This window comes from Anopheles arabiensis, chromosome 3 (assembly GCF_016920715.1).
Source record: "Anopheles arabiensis isolate DONGOLA chromosome 3, AaraD3, whole genome shotgun sequence".
Classification (NCBI taxonomy): domain Eukaryota; kingdom Metazoa; phylum Arthropoda; class Insecta; order Diptera; family Culicidae; genus Anopheles; species Anopheles arabiensis.
Window position 1 is genome coordinate 48,453,267 of NC_053518.1, and position 19,916 is coordinate 48,473,182.

The 19,916-nt window shown below is 43.3% G+C and overlaps 1 long non-coding RNA gene across 2 annotated transcripts; it reads right to left on the bottom strand.

Moving 5' to 3' along the window:
• Nucleotides 1-10,903: 10,903 nt before the first annotated feature.
• On the bottom strand, nt 10,904-18,009 carry LOC120903827. 2 transcript variants are annotated; one of them, XR_005739660.1, is made up of 4 exons: nt 17,184-18,009; nt 15,846-15,982; nt 15,241-15,789; nt 10,904-11,439 (listed from the first exon to the last, which is right to left on the bottom strand). It is a non-coding gene; the product is annotated as an uncharacterized LOC120903827 (long non-coding RNA). The 2 variants fall into 2 exon arrangements; XR_005739659.1 differs by having other exon boundaries at nt 15,241-15,982.
• Nucleotides 18,010-19,916: the final 1,907 nt, after the last annotated feature.

Here is a 19,916-nt window from a genome sequence, read left to right on the forward strand (position 1 = left end):
TTGGAATTTATGGTTTTTTGGAATTTATTTTCATTTAAAAACTTTTGTTTAACTGTTTCAAATTGAAGTAAAACTGTAATCCTACAAAACTAAGTCCTTTTTCGGGTTGTTCGATAGCTCAAACTTTAGTTGCAATCAACATGACCCTGAGTGTACAGCAGCTCACCCACCATAAAGCGTTTTCATTTCCAGTACTACCATGCCACTGCGCTGCTGATGCCCGATGAAGGTGTCAAAACGATGCTCGGAGCACATAATAATTTTGCTATTGAATGCAATTTCCTATGATTGTGGTTCTCCTGGCCGAAAACTGCAAACACCAGCACCGAACGATGACTACCCCTGGCAAGGGCCACGATGACAGTCAGATTGAGGCGTTTAATGGGGGGCGTAAGATAAGCGAAATGACAACTGGCTGGCCAGCGGACGTAATGAAGGAAAGGGCAACGGATAATGGGATCGTACGCAAGTGGAAAGGATGCGAGAGTCAGATGTTGCAAATGAATGAAAACAAAATGTTGGAACATTTCGGTGAGCATTGATCGTGCGCATGAAACAAAGTGCACAAAGTGCGAGAAACATAAAAGCAAAGGCAAGGCCAGTAGCAATGCCGTGTAGGTTTCGTATAATGAAAACTTATTGTTATGCAACTGTGATTTTTTGCTTTGTTCTACAGCACTTTATAGCACCGTTATGCAGTACGTCCCTACCACGAGTGGCGGGGCAGGGTGAATGGCGTTGTCAGACAGTCATCATGTCCGGGTGTGGGCCATTCCATACCCGCTCCATGTTGACAAGGAAGAGTTCTCAATTCATTGCAAATCTCGCACACATCACTATCTACCTGGATATTTTGCGTTTGAAGCAGTGGCGTTATAAAAAGGAAAATCAAGCTCACAAAACAAAAAACAAAAACTCCGACAGCAGCTGTGTAAAGGGAAATGGATTGCTCACGCTGCACTCAAGGGGATTTTGGACCAAAGACTGCTAGAGAAGAAGAGGAGCAACTAATACTCCCATTCTCAAGCACGCGCACACATCTTCCTGGCTTGGAGGGTGGTGTGGTGGGGTTACTGAAAGCAACAAACACCCACAGCCCCGACCCGTGGCTGTAGTGCACTGGCACAATATAACCGAATCATAAATAAAGTTTTGATTTGACATTATTCCTATCCCGACCTGTCGGCTGGTGTGTTTGCTTTGTGTGCTAGGTTTGAGGTAAGTTCAGGCACACAGCATCTCGGAGTCGTTCCAGGCACTAGGAAGAGAGTCATCCAGGATGGGTGAAGCAGTTTTGTTTAGTTGTTGCAATGACGCATTGTTGATATAGTATTTTTAAACTAGTTTCCCATTCTCGTTTGTTCCGCATACACGGTCATAGTGAAACTTTTCTACCCGATGATACACATTAGGAGTGAGTGCACGGAGCGTTAGCAACGATGCCCGTGATGATGGTTTACTTGATTATTTTTGAAACATTACTTCACCGTCACTCATCTGTACACTGCATAAATTTGTTGTGTTGTTAAAAAAAAAAAACAAAGAACAAATCATGTTAAAATGGCACAGCCGCAGGGGTTCAAAAAACATTCCAGCTCGAGTTTGATCCTGATTTCTGTCTGCATCATATTTCAGGAAACTACTGTTGGTGTTTTTATTTTGCTTTTAACACACATCCAATTCACAAGTTACGTGTTAAATGGATTAATGTGTTTCGTTGTTTTCAAAATTACATAAAAATTTATTTTATCACGTAATTGAATATTCAATTATCATTCAAAAGCAACAATCTTCCCAAGATCCTTCACGTAAAGCTGTGTTAAAGGTGAGCTTTTTTTTGAAAGCTCAACAATTCGGATAGCAAAAGAATATGATTACGGCTGCTACGGCTAGCTATGCAGTACTCAATACGGACGGTCCTAGTACATTTTCGACTGTATGCAGCCCTATCTCGGCTATAGTATTGCAAATTTTGTGTTTTTTAAAGCTTCGATTGTCTCTCGTTTGTTGGCGTAGCATTTATCTGTGACGGCTCCCCACAAATAATAGTTTAATAACAGTTCAATTGCACCTCTTTGGAGGCAAAACGACATCAGTATTTGGACAGATAATTCGATCTTCAAAAACTGTGCACAGAAGATCGATTGAAACATGCTTTCTGGCACGGAGCGCTATTCTGTTAAAATTAAATTAAAATTAAGGTCCTCATCTTCGATTGGTGCATTCATGTATTCACTTTACATGACCCCATATTGCTTTGACATTTGACTGTAACCGACTCACTTTTTTTCATTTTCAAAGAAAAATGATCTATTGATGCCTTTCGACCTACATCCACGCTTAAATGTCTCTCTTCAATAAGGTGTAGGTTCTCGGTTGATAAATATGCCCTAAATATGACAATTTTGCTTGTTGTCCAAACCATCAAGATGAAAAAAGAGATAAGTTTTCATGAAAAGATTTTTTTCGTAAAATTTTCGCGTACATTATGCAACATTACCATGATTTTTAAAGTAACGATGCAATATTTTCCAGCGTTACTGGACCATAGCTATAAAGTTCCACCAAGTTCGGTACACATTCTTAAAAAGCCTTAAAGTTCCATCGTCAACCCTACAGATAGTACTAATCAGCCGCAAAGTTCCAAAGAGTACCGTGTACTTGTTAAAAAGCTTTATGGTTCCACCAAGTATGAAACAATACTCAATCACCCACAAAGTACGATGGAACGATTTTTTGTTAAACAGCCTCAAATCAGCTATAAAGGACGTGCTGGCTATTTGGGATATGTCAGGTTATGGTCCATATGAAGTTTTACAATGCTTTTAGTAAACTACAAAAATAGTGTAGGCATAGGAATAAGAGTTTTTTTTTATTAATTAATGCAAGAATTAAGGTGAATTTTTTCTATCAACTTTGAGTATCCAGGATGATCCAGTAATGCCAATGTCCAAGTGAACAATTAACAAGAATAACTATACAATATATGACTACATTACTTACATTAAGACATTCATTCACGCATAGTTGTCTAATTTGATATGAGATAAATCTGTTAACCAATTTTATTGCAATAATTGGTCAGCATGGACCGAATGTCTTCCTCAAAAGCAGGAACAATTATGAACCCATATGTTAGTAGCTATGTTAAAAACTTCCAAATTTGAATTACTAACGCTGCCCCCATCACCATACAAAGCGACCAAATTTTGCACACACACACAGTGCTCATAAATCTCATGGAAAGCTTTCAGTTAAACACACCACACCAATCAAGCTACGCAAACAAACGCATTCCGTCCTATTTAGTGTACAAAAACGGGCTTTGATTAGGGCGTCAATACGAACGCCCAGCACCACACTGTTTGCACTAGTCGTGGAAATGCATTAATTTCAATTTCCACCACCGCCGGAGTGAGTTGAGCAGCCGTCCCTTAGAACGTCCGCAACGTAGTTGGAGATTCAGCGTTTTGGGGCGAAACGAACGAGCCAAGCCTAAAAGGGGGGAAAATGCAGTGCAACAGTTCCGCCGCTCGTACGTAAAAGCAAACGCAACAACAACAACAAAAAAAAAACACTTCCATCCCAGGAAATATGTTACTATTTTGCACCCGTTAAATTTGTTTACACTCACTCAGCGCTCTGTACGCATGCGACTATGCACCGCTGAACGCCATCATCGATGCACGCGTACGATCGTCCATGCGGAAATGAAATAAACTTCTGGAAGTATGATGCCAAAAATGGAAAATAAAAAATAAACGGTGTCCGCTTCTATGGCGGAAAAAGCCCCGCCGGCACCAAAACTCCAGGAGGGAATGGGGAGATGATACAAAAACACTGCCGCTCGATGCTGCCAAATCACCCGTTTAATTGGTACAAATTTAATCTGAACAAATTGAAAATCTATCTGATTGAAAATCGGCTGCAAATGATGGCAATGACAAAAACGATACAGCATGTTCGTGTGCTTTTTTTATGGGGTCTGTATTCGGGAAAAAGCCATCACTTTTTTTGTTCCTTACCGATGGTCACGCGGAAAAACTCTACCGATAAAATGACGAAAAGGCAGTTGTACATTTTTATTGGCCGCGCTTCTATTCACATGTTTCACAATAAAATCAAGTGAGAACAATCATAACTTGTAAAAAGTATTGCACTGCAGTGAAATTTCGTGAAGTATATCGCTGCTAAAGGTTATCAATTATTTGAATTATTCGTGTGGAATGGCTTGTAGACCGACGCACCTGAATTATTGTCACATGTTTTTTTTACTTAAAAAAATTACATTTATATACCAGATACTACTTTACCATTTTCGTGGATGAAGCGTTCTTCAGTAGGCAAACAAAACGTCCCACTATGTCGTTCATCATTTATTAATCACCTTAAGCGGCGATTAAAAATATTGAACTTGACACTTGCGCTATTTGCAATCGACGGCACGGTGCATTGTTGATCGCCAGTTGATGGTCCCAGACGGCCTCCCTGTGCTGTGCCATTTCATCCATTAATGTGCTTATCTTGATTCCTGATTCTTGTGTCGGATTATCGATTCCTTCATCCAACTTCCACATCAATCGGTTGTGCAGCGATACTGTATCGCTGGCCGCTAGAACGAACGGTTGTCCCTGCACAATCTGTCCGTGCTCATCTTATCCCCAAAAGCACACTCACCAGCAGCCACGTATACGTACCAAACTGCATTGATATGTGAAGTGAGCATAATTAAACCCAGCGGGCCCTATTAGCTGTGTGTGAGTTTTGTTGAATTTCACCAAATTTAGCCGGCGGCAACCGATATACGCCCGTAGGCTGGCAGAGAATGCGATAATCCGCCTTTCAGCGGGTCTGGTCCATTCCGATACCGCACCGTATCTTGCCTTATGCTTGCTTGTGTCTGATCTTATAATTTCCTTTCGAACGCAGTAGTGCCTTCTTCCGTGCACTGACCAAAGCAGCCGGGAATCGGTTTGAATCATATTATATTTTCAATTATTTCCAGCGGCTTTTGTTCCTTTAATGAAGTTAATTGTTTCGAGATTAGCTTTCGTTCAATTTGTCTTGGCATGGCGACAGTGCCAGGAAGAAGGATACCCGTGGCCCACGCAAGCAACTGCCAACACAGTCAATGGTCCAACTTTTGTATCACGTAGGTTCGTTTAATTGAATCGCATACGATCAACTTGCGACCACCGGCAGGCGACGCTGCCTCCAGCTGCATTCGCAACGCAATATGGCTATATGGGGAAAAGTTAGGCAGCGATCGCTTTGCAAAGGACACAATCCCGCTGTCGTTTGCAAGAATCGCTTTCGGTGCCCATTTGAGCAACAGACACACCGCCCCGGCTGCGCCGTGTTCTCCCCACGGAATGTGCGCTTTGTGTGTCGTGTTTCGCGAAGCACGGGCGACCCATGGCCTTCCTCACCCCCTTCTCTCCGCCCGAGAGAGGAGGAGGGAGGGGGGGGCAAAACATTAAAAAGCTGCTACCAGCGGATAATGTCCCGTAGGGCATGCGATGCTGGCTGTGAATTGTTTGATTAGAGATTTCGCCAGTTGATAATGTTTAAGGTTTGCGCCACCGTGCCGACCGCAACAATAATGATGCGGTTTTGTGGTTCCGATTCAGGCGCTTCCCCGCCAAACAGTTATCAGTGGGTGACCTTCCGGGGGGCCAAAGGAGGAGGAGTTTCGTAAACCGAATTAAGACACGCATTTGGAGCGTCTTGAAGTCGACGTGCGTTACACACTCTGTACGGAACCGCAGTCCGGATATTGAGTTCGTGAGACTACGTTAGCTATCCCGGGGGTAATCGAAACGGTGGTTTGTTGGAATGAAAACTAAACTATGCATATATGTAGATAATCTTTAATTAATCTTGCGGCAGACAAACAGCACGTGCTGATGTTATGCAGCAAATCATTCTCTGCTTTTGCGAATTGTCTAACAACGCCAAATAATTCAAGAGATGCATGGATTTACAACTACAAATACAACTTCAGTCAGTCCTTGCTACGGAGTTGTAAGCTTAAACCCATGACGGGCATGTTATTGAGTCGTTCGAGTTGACGACTGTACTACGGGACAGCACAGACCCACAAAATGCCTCTAAAATGCTCTGTAAATCTCAAATATTGTAATGCATTTGCACAAATTGTAGTAGGAGAGAACGATAAAACGTTTTACCCAGAAATTGTAGCCTATTTGCTTGTAAATAAATGTATGTAAAAAAATATTGGACCGCATGTCCTCGGCGCGGAACAGTGTGTTCGAGAAATGTGCCGCAGATTCAGCATTGCATCCGATGAATTCAGGTATGATCAACGTCATCAACATCATACCGCAGTCTTGGCATTGACTAAGACAGATTCGGGAAAGGGTCCCTCGGTCTTGAGATAAAGTGTGAAACTCTGTAAATCACTAAAAGTCAAGTAGGGGAAAGCGGGGCAAAATGGACAGGTTAAGGATTTTGGTCTGTATCTTATTGGTGATACCACTTTCCATTGATATTTTGACATCAATCCATACATCAACGTCTTCTTCATGAAAAACAATCATAACAAAAAAAACAAACAAACAATAATAACAAATATATACGTTTAAAATGGATTTTAAAAATCAACGTCAAAAATCGTGTAAATGTATTGTGTGGGGTAAAATGGTCTGACTATGGGCAAAATTGTCTTACACAAAATGTCAAAACACATCAAAACAAAGGGACAAAATGGACCACAACATTGAACTTCAGGCTTTGGTTTCGCGGTAGAATTGTGAGAGTATAAATTTAAGTTTAGTATTTAAGTGTTTTGTTGAATAATTTAGTCAAACGCTGGGATATTTTATTAATTCACGTGTTTGTCAGTATTTTTTCTTGGCGATATAGTATACATACATAATTAAATGTGCAATTCTTATGAAAGCTTATTTTCGAGACGGTGAAATTTACATCGCTTAGGGCAAATATTTTATTTGCTAAATTATTAATTTATTTTGAAATCTTATGTTATGAAACGTTCAAAGTTGGATTTAAACATTGTATTTGATGTTTTCCAACCATTAGAAATCTTTCATAACCGTGTTAATTTGCCAATAATGCAGGTGATCATTTCGCCTCACCTAACCATTTTGTCCCAGGTTCCCCTACACCAGTGGTTAGAAGCCAAAGAAGAAGAAGTCATAACTGTTACACATTTCCGTCAGCATTACACTTTATAATCTATTTACAGAATTATTGTCTAGTATGATGGTCTGCATAAAATCATTGTAATTGCTGTGAAAATGCTACAGTCATATAATTCATTACAATTTACCACTCTCAAAGACAACCCTTTCTAAACATCTGCATTCTTAAAATCTCTTCTCTACCCCTTGGCAGCATGTGTCCGCAATGCCATCATGTAAAATCTAACTTCTTGCGGGTACATCACCAAACATCATCTCCCGGGGATGGCACAAATTTTGAACATTTTAGCATCATTATTATTTTATACGACTACATTACAGACAGCGAACAGCGCACGACATGTAACACTTTTGCTTATCTTCCCTCACACCGTTCCATTCCCATCCCGTGCCACGTGTTGGGTGTCGTTTCTTTTGCCAAAGATCCCCGTGAAATTGTACTCCACAGGGATGCACATTACTATGACGCTACCGTTGCGGTGTTAGCGAGTAGTCGCACCCGGGTTTTTGGTTGACATTCGGTTTGGTAAGGCAAGAGAGCGCCCGAGCCAAGACATGACACGATCTTCAATTTCTCTTCAGTTTTGTCAAGCATTATCTGCTAACAGCATAATAAACATATAGACAATATAATATCACTTATGCTACCCTGCAGGCGGGCTGTTGTTTTGCCATCGCGACAAACCACCGTACGTAGACGTACCGTGGCCCCAACGGGGAAACACACTCGCGTTGCGTTGCGATCCAACCACAATCTGCGCTTAGAATGCACGGCTAGAACTTTCGCAACCACCAAATAGCACTCTCCGCAATGTCTGTAAATGGGTGTGTGGTGGAGGATGCAAAGGGTGGTTTGTAGGGGCGCAAACGGGGAGAAAAACATTCCTTACCCACGAACGGCTCTCGAGTAGCTTACGCTGGGGGGTGTTGCTGCACGCCGCGTACAGGCTGCAACCTTTTCCTTGTTGTTCCGGTGTCAGCGCCAGTAGGGATAGCATAAACATATCACCGGGCAAACGTACATGGAAGCATGAAGCGATGAAATTTCCCACCGAATTCAACACTCTGCACAATGCTCCGCCAACTCGGTTTTATTATCTGTCACGGTGAGAGGGCTGTTGCGTTCTTATCTTTGTGTAATATAGCAGCTTCTGATTTGCGTGAGCAAGCAACAATGCAAGCTACAAAGAAACAGTATTTTGTGTATTACATACATTTTACAACACACAGCAAATCACCACCATTTTCGATACTTTAGGTCTATCTCAAGAAGAAACTATGCTTTGTTAAACATTGAACCCTTCAGCGGATACTAACTTCTACAGGAAGTGAAATCAATTCAATTTAGAACATTTGTGTACTACAACAAAACGACAACATCGGAAACTTCACACAGGAATTGTAAAATATTTGCTCGAGATTCGTTCGGGTTAGGTTTGGGAGGTTTCGGGTTAGGGTGGTGCAAGTAAATCTTGTACGAAACAAAGTAAGACCTCCATAGCATTTTCTATTCAACCTTACACCCGAGAAAAAGGGGTTCCTTGGGGTGAATGTGGCTCTAGTTGTTTCAGTTCCCGGCACCATTCCCGTTCAACCTAAATGAGTGGATGTTGATGGTAAACGTAAGCGAGCTCCCAAGAGCAGTACATAAAATGTTAAAATATTGTTGTTCTTTTCGATTCCCCTCCAGCTCGATGTTGCTGTGGCCCGCAAGATTCACCACTGTCTATCCTCATGCCGCTCAACCCAACTACAGCGCACACTATGGCTACCAAAAATGTGTAATTTTGTTGTGCCACCGTCAGCTACTAGCGAAATCCACCCGAGGCTTATCCCGGGACCCTCCAACACCTTTCGGTTCTGTAAGTGAACCTTTTGCTGGAAGCTGGTACATCTGCATCTAGTCGCGTTGTGTTCACTACACTCGTGTATGTGTTGCATCTGATATGCCTGGTACTGCTCTCGCTGCACCCCGATCCAGTACACGTGCCCACTCGCTACCCGGTAGCCGGTATAATCCTTGATATGGAAATCCCGGCACAAGGCGATCCGCGTACAACAAAAGCTGCCTCAGCGGCAATGTTAATGAAGAACTGCTTATTAGTGCATCGTGCTGAGCTGTTGCTGCTGCTGTTGCTAACCGGAACCTTGCCGGGACCGGAAAGAAACAAATTAACGCACCGCGAAGCGCAGAAAGCGTCTTCCTCGTCGTCGTCGTCGTCGTCGTTTTCTGCCAAGACGCCCATGGAAAGTGAGCGAAACTTTGCCGCCAACTAATTATTAAGCAATGCACAGCTCACTGTCTGATTGTAGTGAGTTAATTTCCAAGAAAAATGTTACAAACGTTCAGCGAACGTTGTTATATTATGTTATTTAGTTTGAACATGCCGCAACGCACAGCCTGTAAAGAGTATGAACGCCTCAGGAAAGATTTTGTTTTTAAGTGGAACACTGTGTGAATGATGAAATAATATATATGCGGTGCATTGAATTTCACCAGAGAACTTTAAATAGCCATTCTCATAGCAAGTACAAAAGAAATATACACGAAAAGTCTGTCTCTTAGTAATATCGTCAAATATGTCAACTAACAAAGATGGATTCAAATGGATTTCGTAATGGATTCAAAGCTTTAAGTGACGATCCTGCTTTGAGTAGACCAATCAAATTACAGATAACCTAATGCGTAAGTGCGGCTGACCAGATCAGAGGTGATACCGACAACAGTGTTTGCACCAAATAAGAAAAAAATATCTAACTTTTCCATGTCTAACTAGCGTCCACGATGGTTTTGTCAGTTTTGGATAGTCTTCATTCATTCATCAATGGACAGGATTCATCTAAATAGGAAAACCGCAGAGCAATAAGTCTGCCGGCAACGATGGGCTGGCGGACGGATGGGCTCTTCACGATGGGGCAGGAGAGGCTTGCCGTCGAAATGCACTAGCTGATCGTAAGAATTTGGGAGCAGGAAGAACTATCGGAGAAAAAGACGCTGGATGTCATTCAATCAGTCTGCACAAAGGGCGACAGACAGAAATACTCGAATTTTTCGTGCAATAATGGATCCTGTTCTGCAGACCTGCACCCCTTGCTACAAATTTGATCGGCAGCTACCAAGCTGGGTTTGTTGAAGACAAATCTACTACTGACCAATTTTTTACTCTTCGGCAGATCCTCCAGAAATGTCGAAAGTGTCAGACTTCAAAGCGGCCTACGACACCATATACTTATATGAGCTATGGAACATCATGAAGCTGTACCACTTTCCTGGGAAATTGATCCGGCTGTTAGAGGCCGCCACGAACGACGTGCAGTGCAAGGTGACAGTGTCTTAAACTCACAGGGGTCTGAGGCAACGTGACGGACTCTCCTGTCTGCTCTTCAGCATCGCCCTAGAAGGTGTCATTCGAAGCGCGGTATGTGACGCAACATACCTTCGCAACAGCGAAGGTATGTGAGGCGTATACCCGACTCAAACGCGAAGCAGCAAGAATAGGATTGAGAATCGATGTGACGAAGACGCAGTACCTGCTTGCCGGAGACCGAGACCAACTGGAAAGCAATGTACTAATTAACGGCTACAATCTCGAGGTAGTAAAGGAATTCTACTATCTTGGGACGGTCGTTACTTCGGAAAACGACATCAGCAGCGAAATCCGGATACGCATTGTGCAGAAAACGAAGCGGTATAAATAAAGCCGAAGGAAACGCCTGCGACCTCTTGTTTGCGCCATATATTAAGAAGAAGGAATAAAAACTAAATTTGTGATTTTTCAACACCGAAATATCTACATTTTTCACCTTTATTTTATCGTTTCGCAACAATATGTGCGATATATAGTACATTGATACGGACACGAACCCTGGACCATCCGAGCGGAGGAAGCAAACGCTCTGGGCGTGTTTGAGCGACGCATCCTCCGGACCATCTTTGGCGGTGTGTTCGAGCATGGAGTTTGAAGGAGAAGGATGAACCACAAGCTTGCTGAGCTGTACGGCCAACCGAAGGCTGGCAAGATACGATGGCTGAGGCATGTCATGAGGATGCCGGACTCATGCCTCACCAAGAAGGTATTCGACAGCGACCCACAGTTCGGCATTAGGCGCATGGGAGCACAGGGGTGGACCAGGTGAAGCGAGACCTGTCGAAAATCGGGTATCTACATGGATGGGAGGCTGCAGCCAGGGACTGAGCATGTCGGAGAATGATTGTTGACCTGGGCATGTCACGTCGACATGCTCTATGATTCGTCTTTTCAAAAATTAAATGAAAATAATAAAACATCTCAATAGGTATGGTATATCCACAATGCTTGCAAAAAAATTACGTTGTAATGCTATTTCAATTTCGCGCAATATATAGGTGCGATATAGTCTCAGCTTTGGTGGGCGGGGGGGGGGGGGGTTCTTTGGTGTGAACTGCTTTCTCAGGCTATATTAATATTACGGGGATTTAAAATAAGCTCATTGCGTCGTACAGTTTTACCTTGGCTATGCTAATTGTTAACCACATTTTTTTAATTATATGTGGTTTAATAATAAACGAATGTAAAATTATACTTTCTTCTTATTGCTGATGACTATTCGGATAACAGTTGATGGTGTATGGAAAAAAAGACCGGGGGCAAATGAAAGTTGCGTATAAAAAAATAATCCAGAACAAATAGTACTTAAAGAGCAAAACAATCAATACCAACAATGATTGTGTTCATGCGTATAATGGAAACCAAATATTCATGTTCATCCGGAAGGTATGCGGGTTATATCTATATACATTCGCGCTGCCCGGAATAGTAAAAACCTTTCGTGTGTGTATGTGTGTGTGTGTACGCGTGTGTAGTGGTAGGCAACATCGGTAGGTATCAATGACCATAAATAACTATAACCTCGCTGAATTTGTGCCTTTGCAACATTGGTGCGCGAAAGGAATGTGTTTTTTACCCCGTTTCGTTCTCTCTGTCGCTCTGTTTAAACCAATCGGCTGTGCAGTGCCGCCGCACTCACTGATTATTAATAGGGCCAATTTTATGCCATCCTGCCGGGCGGTGTGCAGTTCTAAAACAATCCCCACACTGCAGCATCCCTTCCGCATGTGTAGCTTATTGATGATGCTGCTGCTGTTATTATTTCAAAGCTGATTCAATTTTTGCACCATTCCCCCAAAAACCTATAAATATTATTTTGTCGCCAGTAGTTGCTAGAATGCTTGCATCCGACGGCACTTTCACGACAACACAATGGGTTGGAGTGAGGAGGAGGGGGCATAGACAAACAAGGAAATAATAGTTAGTATTTTCGTACAGTACCGTTTTGCTATTATGCTCCTATCCCACTAATCCAAAGTATCTTTGATATTGCTTTGCGGGTCAAACTGCTGCCCATCGCCACCCATAGCCAAACAAAAAATAAAGGGTCAAATTAATATGTAGAACCGTTGCAGCGATGACGCATTCGTAGCTGCAACCACCGACCCCTCTCCGCTTTCATCCCTCTGTTAGGGAAAAATGGATTGAGCGGGTAAGGCACATGTTTCAATAAGACTATGTTTGTTTCTTCCCCTCTCCAACATTCAATATCCCTCCATTGAAAAAAGTTCAGATTTATTCTGATTTCTGCCACCCATTTGTGAGAGGCAACCCAATAGTTGTGCCAACGAGTGCAATGTGCTATAAAATTTAATGAAACAAAATAAACAGTTGATGCGTTAGTGGGAATGCAAATTCGGGTTACTAACGTGAGAGAAGGAATGAAGCGAACATGCGTACAATTATCCATGCACGTGGAACCGTTAAACGGAAATCAGCTCAAGTATAAAAAGAAAAACGATCACAAAGAAGCGCACGTATAAGCGCACGTCATCGGTGCATATCGGGCAGTGCATATGTGAGAGTTCATCATCATCGTGGTGCTGGCTGCAGCGGAAGGAATGCACCGGACGGAATGTACGAGGTTGCAGAAACGATGAACAACAGCAAAAAAAAAGGATAAAGGAATGAAATTAATTTATTTCAACTCACAATTGCATCCAACATCTCTACCCATACTAAACCGATGGAAATGTGCGCGAGGAAATGTGAGAATGGGAAAGGCAAATAAATGTATCGCGGGTCTGTCTGTCCTACTGGGTGGTTGTGGTTTGTGTGTGTGTGTCAGGTTAGGTGTAATTTAACGCCCTGCTTCAGCTTGAGTTTGATTAAAATTAAAGCCCCAAGCAGCTTCGTGGCCCATCCCTCATCCGATGCCATTTCCGACTCCAGTCCAGTGAAAGGATTGCACTGGTGCGTGTAAAATTCTATTATCAACACACAACTACTATACACATATTCGCTTTAATTATGTCCTAATGTGCTTCCGGCCAGCGAGTACCGAGAGCGAGCACTATTGCTTCATGCAACGAACACCACCACCACCACCAGCAATAGCACTCTGTACCGATTCAGTTCATCATCTGTGAAAATTGTTCTGGCGCTTTTGGAAACGTACGCAGGATCCTAGATTCCGGCACCCTCATTAACGATGGTGAAAATACTTAATTGAATACACTATGAACCGTTATTAATAAAGTTAAGGGTGGTTCGGTTCGGTGAGTAACGGGGCGAGCTTTGCACACGTGGCGACACTTTCAATTGACATTCGGCCGGGATTAGGTTAATCACCGCCGTACACTCCATGCTAATCATTCGATTGAATCACGCTGATTAAGTTTATACGCGAGGATTTAATCAACTCACATCATGGCCAATGATCCTTAACCTTGTGAATGTTTATGTGGCGAGGTTCGGAGGTTTGTGCGCGCCAGAAGAATGGCAGCGAGTAGAAAGGGTGAACTAATTAGTTGGACCGGGATAGACTCGAGCTATTGTGTTCGGTGGATCTTAAGGAACTGTAAATAAACAAGCGTTGTATTGTGTTTTAAATGTATTTTGTGCGCGTTTTGATGCAATGTTTTATCAAAGTTGTTTTATGGTGTTTAAATGTTGTACGATTCGAATATTCTTTAGCATTACTAGCTTATTTTGAACTTATTGCATTCCAATTTCGGTCAATTGATTTTTATAAATTTTATCTATTATCATTTTGAGTTATTGAAAATGTATTTAGGATAAAGATGAACTGAGGCTGACAGTTTCTTCTTCATTTGGCTCAACAACTGTTGTCGGTCAAGGCCTGCCTGTACCACTACTTGTGGGCTTGACTTTCAGTGACTTATTGATTCCCCCCCATATGTTGTTAAATCGTTCGAGTTGACGAGGTAGACAGTTTAACAGTATCTAAATTGAACTAATAAAACCAATGCCCTAACATTCAAAGAAGACACAATAAATTAATGAATGAAAAATGAGACAGAAATGAAACAAAAAAGAGAAGCAGTTTGTGCGTAAAATAAGCGTAAAAGGAAAGGTAAAAAAGGAACAACGTACAAGTCAGTAAAACAGAAAATATTATCTAGAAGATACAGTTAGCAAGGACGCGAAGGATCTGAGTTTCTGTTAATCGTTTGGATCCCTTGATGCCAATGGCTCGATGGAGATCTAGCTGCGTAGACCTCGAGATTAGTGAGGTGCTGTATGGAACGCACCCACGACTCCGATTCCGATTATTATTAGTCCGATTCTGACTATTAATTGTCCGGTTTCGAACAACAACTCCGGCAAAATGGAACAACTAGATCCGCCCGGAGTCGGAGCCGCCCGGAGTCGTTCGGAGTCGATCTGCGACTCTCCTATGTATCTGAAGCCTACCAAGGGATCGAGCAGGCGACAGATTGCCGATAAACGAGACAAAGAAAAAACTGATGTTGACAACAACAGCGGGCCTACCAATAAATAATCCGAATCTACGTAGGCGTGACGTACAGATATGTGAACGCACTTTTGAAGTCGTCCCACAATTCGGCTATCTTGGGTCAAAGGTCAGCAACGACAATAGCATGGAAGCTGAGTTGCGCGCAAGGATGGTCATTCTACAGTCTGAAAAATCAGTTCACCTCAAAGAACCCGTCGCGACGGACGAAGCTGGGACTATATAGTACCTATATAGTACCGGTACTCACATACGTCTCTGCGACATGGCCACTGTTCAAATATGACGAAGACCTCTCTTAGCCGCGATCGAGAGGAAGATGCTCAGAAGGATACTTGGCCCCGTATGTGTGGAAGGAAATTGACGCTATAATGACGAGCTATACGAGATGTACGGCGACCTCACTGTCGTGCAGCGTATCAAGCTCGCCAGGCTCCGATGGGCTGGCCATGTTGTACGCATGGAAGCAGACAACCCAACCCGTAAAATCTTGTTAGGGGGACAAGAACAGAAGAGGCGTGGAAGGCCCAAATTAAGGTTGCAAGAAAACCGTGAGCGGTTTCGGACGCTCCTGAGGCAGCCACGACTGCAAATCAGTTGTAGCGTCGGAAAAGTGCCGGACATTAGTGTTTAGCTACACAATAGGTGCATTCGGACGGTTACACCTGTTGAGTGAATTCCATAATGTGTAATCCTTATCGGGAGGTTCATCCAGGACACATTATTTTGTTAAAATTGTTTGATCAATAAAGGCATACGGATGAATAATGCACCACCTGTTCACCGACTTCAAGGCGACCTACGACACCATGGACCGGAATGAGCTATGGAACATCATGCAGCGCAACCACTTACCAGCCACCATCAACGGAGTGCAGTGCAATCACCTGACTCAAGCGCGAAGCATCAAGAATTGGACCGAGAATCAATGCGACGAAGACAAAATAGCTGCTTGCCAGAGCTTCAGCGCTCGTTTAGTTGACGGCGAGAGCCTACGGAAGGTAGAGTAGTAGATATATATCGTACATTGATTCGTTCGGTGGTACTTTATGGACATGAGTCTTGGACCATCCGAGCGGAGGATGCAAACGCTCGGGGCGTGTTTGAGCCCTGATGGAATGGAACCATAGTGTCCCTGCAAAAAGGTGTTTGCCCGCTGTCTGAAGTTCGTTTTTTTTGTTATGAGTTATTCAGGTTATGTGAAGTTTTTAGTACCACAAGGGTGCAAGGATTATTTCTTCCAGCTTTCTTTTTCTCTTCTCTCATCTATTTTCAGCTTTCTTCTATCTCTTTCTCCTTTTTCTTGTTTCCTCTATCCAAATTTCGTTTCAGGAGAACTGCCTTACCCGAAGCGTGGGCGATAGGACCAAAGGGACCGCGTCGCACGACGGAAAGCAGCGTAATAAGCAGAATCATCAGACCAGATCGCCGCAGAAGATGCGTCGTGACCCAGGGTGCAACCGCACACACGACTCCGCATGAAGTAACGCACCACAAGCGTACCGGCCGAGTTGGGTGAGTCGGAGAGGGGGATGGAATATGCTCACTCTTCGTTAACAAAAAAAAAAAAAAAAAAAAAAAAAAAAAAAAAAAAAAAGGGTGCAAGGATTTATGATGAAAATAGTATAGGGGATTCAAACAGTTTGTCACATATTCTGAAGAATTTTTCGGACATAACAATCGGTTTTTTACCGGAAACGAAAGGACATTATTTCAACAATAGCTCAGTGTTCTTTGTCATCGAACTGATAACGGCTACAACAATCCTCGTAGTTCGATGTGTAGGGCATTTGAAGAAATGAACTTAACAATATGCCCATTGTGGGTTAAAACCTAGAATTACAGCAGAGCATAGGAGTTGCAGTATTCAATGTGGCCAGCTTATTTTGGCGGTTATCGGTAGGAGCACTATAATTTTATCGGTAGTTTTCGGCAGGAGCTTTAGTTTTTTGGTAGTTATCGGTAGGGAGGGGGTGCTGTTATGCAAAACGATCATCCGTACCGGTGAACTTGTTCGTCGAAAAATATTCTTCGCTCATGAGTAGATAGCGTAGTACTACTAGGTTGGGCTGTACAAAACCTAGACAGTTTTCGATTTTTATCTAGAGGTCTATGAAATGAGTGAAAAGGAGTGTCGCGGCTAACGTTTGTGTTTTGTTTAGGCAAATTAGTGTTATGCAGGTCGACACGCACCTACCGAGTCGGAGTCATCCGTAAACGACCCTGAGTCGTCCGGGTCGAACCGTAAGATGTAAGTATGTTCAGTAGATGCAAGAAAGCATAAGCAGACCCGTTGCAGCAGCGAGTTCGGGTCAGGTTGGGCCAAAGTAGGCTCATGGCCCGGACCCAGCTAAACGTTTTGTGGCCTGGCGGGTCGAACCAAACTCGCTGCAACCACGGAAATTGATTCCGATTGGCTCGCCCCCGACTCTGGGTCCGGTCATTAAATGAATCGTCCCGTGGGTCCAGCGGGTGCAATACGTCGGAGTTCGACTATACCCGGAAGATCAGCAGGTGCAAGAAGAGCTCTTATGCGTCGTTCAGCGTGGAATGCCCAACTGGTCGGAGTCGTTTGCATCAATCAACCGTACCGTATCCATGGATCGTGACCGACGAGCACAATAGTGAGCGAGCCTAAGAAAAATAGCATTCACTACAACATCATTCCATGTTATGCATCCATGCGCGAACTGAGACTTTTGACAATTCTCGTTTTCAGAATAAGCAACCGCTGCACCTAAAATGCAAGAGTGATTATGTTAGAACAAAATTACAGGAAGGTATAACAATCGGTGGCGAAATATGGGGTAACACCGGGCAAACACATTTAGGCAATCGCACGAGATCATACGGAAATCCTAATACTTCGCCTAACATTAACGTGGAAAAAACAATCAAACGCAAATCGAACTTTTCCTTTACAACATATGATAATTTCTCCCGTGATTTTTTCAAAGCTACATGCATGAAAACATAACTGAGAAATCGCAAAAATCTATGAAAATGTAGGGAACTTTTGTTTACATTAAGCCTTGGCCACATGAATTTAACTATTTGACGGCTCGCTCATCATTGTACAGTAAGCATCAGAGATACGCCATAAAAATGTTTGGCAAACAAAGTTTGAAAGTACAAGTAGTCCCCGAGATACAAGGAACCTCTTACACCCCAATTTTGTTCGCAATTATTTTTCCATATCTGCTCCACTCATGCTCAATACGATTGGAATCAAGAATTTGTGTGTGATCAACTGTGTTGAATGGGTTTTCCTGTATTAGAATTTCTTCTATCGTAGGAGTATGGCGTCAAGTTGAATTTATCAAAGTGCCATAAATGCACAAAACGACCACTAAACGGGCTCTAAACGGCTCAAGCTCTCAAACCTAAACAGAATATAAAAAGCCTTCGTTTAGCAGACGGCAAATGACTCATGCATTCTAAAAATAGAGAAAATCTGGTGGCGCCATCTGTTGGTGGGATACGCAACCAGCAAAGCATTCTCGCTTGGAGGAGAGCTTTCTCAGTTCCTCTGCACTGTTATATGGTTTCACATTGAAGTTATGCATCGCTAGAACTAGAACGGCGACACGATTGTTTAAATACTAAACTTCAATGGATATCACCAGCACTGAAGCAAGTGAGATTTGAGTATTGGTGGGTGGTGTCGATACTCACGTATCTGACCACATGGTCCCCGCTGTGCAAAGCGACGGAAGAAATCAAGGCGTTCGGAGAATTTTATCATGCCTTCCTTATTTTTCTCTCCAACGGCAAATTTGTCAAGCAACTCGTCGAGCTTTACCCGTCCCTGGCTCCGCCTCATACCCCTCGCCTGAGCGCGCTGCCGAAGGTTTGGATGTGTTAGTGCGTCAGACGGCCAATCGCTGTCAGCGGTCGTCCGTGCTTTTTCCCTCCATAGCGCTATCTCTTTCTCACGTGTGGACAATGTTCATGAGTTGCTGTGGCGCTTAAAAAACCGTTAACACACATTGCGGCGATGAAGTTTAATTTTCACAAATCAAACCAAAAAGCGCAATAAGTTCAATTGCTGCAATGTAAAAATGACTAAGGAATCGCAAGCTAACGCTGGAGGGTTTGCTGTGAAACGCGCAGAATCCTAATTCGCATTAACACGTTCATGCCGGCGCTGATTTTCATCAACTTTCCTTTCCACCAGCACCTAGAACGCAGGCTGGAAAGTTCACTGGCCAGTCCCTGGGGCCTGCCTTCGATCTGAACGTGTTAAGCATTAAGCATAACTTTGTTACACTAAGCTTTTGCTTTCGTATGTTGTTGCAAACGTGCGTGTGATATGAAGCACATTTCTTTCCAATTCAGCTAGCGGACGCAAGTGGAAACAAAACTTGAATTGAATTCATACAAAAGAGGATACTGGATTTGTTTAGTACGGTGCGCGTATGGTGCTGCACCTGTCCGTCCAGAATCTGGTGGCTTGTTGGTTTGGAGTAGTTATCATGACGCCGATTGACCGGCAATGCCTTGGAATGGGTTCGGATCGGTAGGTTCATGTTTTGGTCGAGTGCATTCCGTGCATTTGTCGCGTCACAGCGGTAGCCCGGCAGCAACAAAGTCAAGACAAACTCTTCCCCGGATGTGGAATGTTATGATAAGTTCTTCTTATTATTTTTATTATTGTCATTACGGCCTACGCGATCATGCCAGCCTTTTCAGGACTTGAGTACCACGCAGCCGGATAGTCAGTTCTTGCTACGGCGGACGGTTCATACGCGGTTAGAACCCACGACGGGCATGCAGATGTGCGGAATGATGGCGGTACCGCGGGCCCACTCCTATCCAGCGTACAACTTCCATACTGCCACACTGTCTCCTGCTCGATGCATACGCTGCAGGCAGGGAGAAGGGTGCACCTCCACCTCCATTATAAAAATACCGTAATGAACCAGC